The sequence below is a fragment of the Cebus imitator genome, unplaced genomic scaffold (genome assembly GCF_001604975.1).
Source record: "Cebus imitator isolate Cc_AM_T3 unplaced genomic scaffold, Cebus_imitator-1.0 Scaffold976, whole genome shotgun sequence".
Taxonomy (NCBI): Eukaryota; Metazoa; Chordata; class Mammalia; order Primates; family Cebidae; genus Cebus; species Cebus imitator.
Window position 1 is genome coordinate 113,300 of NW_016108291.1, and position 3,041 is coordinate 116,340.

The following is a 3,041-nucleotide window of genomic DNA, read 5'->3' on the forward strand; positions in this document are numbered from 1 at the left end:
GAGGCCATTAGTTCTTAGGCAGTCCTCCTAGGCTCTTCCACTGCTTTCGAATTATTTCCTCTCTCCTTTTCCTCACCTTCTGCTTCTCCAGCCCTTCTCTGCCCCATCATCCCTCACATCCTCCTCTTCCCTTACACCTGCCACCCTGTCACTCCTGAATTGTGGCACTAACACCGTGGCTCACTTCCTGCTCATGTCTGTTCTCCCCACAGTGCTCAGCCCTCCTGCTAATGTGACTCAGGTCATGTCATTTCTTCCCTTACAATGGTTGGATTCTGGTCTACCACTTTGCTATTTGTTTTCAATTTGTCTCATATCTCACAGTTTCTGTTCCTCCTTTACTACTTTCTTATGTGACAAGGGAACATTTTTTAGTTTATGGTTTTAATTCTTCTAGTGGCTTTTAGCTGTATTTCTTTACACTAATTTTTTATTGTTCTAAGAATGGAAACTCAATTCCTTGACTTTTCACAGTGAGGTTGAGGTAATGTTAAACTACATCCAGCAAAATAAAGGACACATGAAATGGTATAGTTTCATTTAACCTACCATTATGCTATTATTGTTGCATATATTACATCAATATACATTATATACTCAATGATACAGTATAATGTTTCTGTTTTAGAAAAGCAGTCATATGCCTCCAGGAAATTAAGAAAATGAGTGTGTATGTGATATGTGTGTGTGCATCATTTCTGTTGTTAATTGTTCCTTTCTGTGTATCTGGGTCACCGTCTAGTATCATTTCCCTTCAGCCTGAAGAATTTCCTTTAAAATTATATGTAGTACAAGATGCTTAGGAAATGAATTTTATGGTTTTGATTATCTAAAAATGTCTTTACTTTTAGCCTTTTTCCCTGCACCCTCCCTTTTTTTTCTTATTAGGGAATTTACATATAACAAAAATTTATGAGTTTTAGCTGAGCTTTTTGGTGAATATTGGTAATTATTTGTAGTCATGTAACTACCATGCTGGACAGTAGAGAAAAACCACATGCAAAGAACGCCCTGCTAGGCTCCTCCACTGCTTTAGAGTCCTCTCCCCTGCTCCTTTTCCTCACCTCCTGCTTCCCCAGCCCTTCTTTCTGCCCCCTCATCCCTCAAACCTTCCTCTCTCCTTAGTTCCCACCGCCCAGTCACTCCAGAATTGTGGCCCTGTAGAGAACAGTTTCTTTTCCCTAAAAACTTTCTTTCTGTCCCTTTCTATTTAATCCTTTCCACCCTCACCCCTTCCCTTCATTCAACCACTGCTCTTCTTTCTGTCACTGCAGTAGTGAAATTCCTAAAATTTCATGGACATGCAATCATATGTGATGTAGTCCTTTGTTTGGTCTGTCACTCAGCATAACAATGTTCGAGATGATGTCATTCATTCATTTTTGTTGCTGAGCAGCTGCCCAGTATTGCTGGAATACCGGTTATTCACTGGTTTCTCTGTGTCCACTTGATAGAAATGTGGGAGGAAGGCAGCAAATCACACTGCCACGTGTGTACCTATGCAACAATCTTGCATGTTCTTCACATGTACCTCAAAACCTAAAATGCAATAAAATAAATAAATGGGAAAAAAAAAGAAATGTGGATTACTCCAGTTAGGGTGTGTCATTAATGAAGCCACTATAAATAACTGCTTACAAATGTGGCCTTATATTTTTATTTATTTTGGATAAATACATATTTGTGGGATTGCTGGGTCCTGTGGTAATGGATGGGTAGCTGTATAAGAAATTGCCAAACCGCTTTACAAATTGGCTGCAACATTTTTTGCATTCCCACCAGCAATATCAGACATTTCTATTTTTTCCATATTCTTGCCAGTATTTAGATTTATCATATGTATTTTTAACTTTACCTATTCTAGGTGATGAGTGATGGTTTCTCATCATGGTTTTAACTTTCACTTGTTTGATGACTACTATTGCTTGCTATCTCTTCACGTTCATCTCAATGACTTCTTACATGTATTTTATGAACTATTTTGCAAATTCAGTGATTAATTCCAGAGATTGTTTCAGAATTTCCTAGTGTTTTCTACATATGCAATGAAGCTGGTGTCAAAAAAAAAAAAAAAAAAGACATTTATTTATTTATTTCCTATCCATTGATCTTTTCCCTTTTAAAATTATGTTTCCTTGGTAGAGGTAAGGTCTCACCACCAGGCTGGTCTCAGACTCCTGAACTCAAGTCATTCTCCCACATCATTCTCCGGAAATGTAGTGATGACAGGTATGAGCTACCATGCTCGGTTCTTCTATTGGTCTTTTATTTCATTTTTTTGCCATGTTGCACTGGTTAGGATGGCTGTTAGGTGTTTAAACAAGAATGATGACAGCTCACCTATTTGTTTACGAGGAACTTAAACAAATTTACAAGAAAAAAAACAGCCCCATTAAAAAGTGGGCAAAGGATATAAACGGAAACTTCTCAGAAGAAGAAATTTGTGTGGCCAAGAAACATATGAAAAAAAGCTCCACATCACTGATCGTTAGAGAAATGCAAAACAAACCACAATGAGATACCATCTCTCACCTGTCAGAATGGCAAGTACTAAAGTCAAGAAGCAATAGATGCTGGCAAGTCTACGGAGAAATAGGAACACTTACACTGTTGGTGGGAATATAAACTAGTTCTGTTGTGGAAGAATTTCACCTGACAAGAAACCCAAACGTCATTCAGAGGATCGGAGGAACACAGTTTATTACGCCAGCGGGCCCAGACGGGTTCGCACCCAAAGGTCTGGCCCTGGCCTGTAATAGCACACAGCTTTTATAGGTTGGGTGCAGGGGAGTAACCGAAGGTTTTAGGCAATGTGGTTGTTTCTCAAGGGACTTCCTAGTTAGCAAGCAGGAAGCGTGCATACAGAAGCAGATAGTGGTGGTTAGTCGGGCAATAAGGAGATTTTTCACAAACTTTCCACTTCATTCCCCCTTTGATGCTCTTTTATGAACTATATGGAGCATTACCTTTATATTTCAGTTGAGTTTAGTGGCAGTTGGGCTGCTGTTTTCTTGACTACTGTGGCCTCGATGAAGCACTGG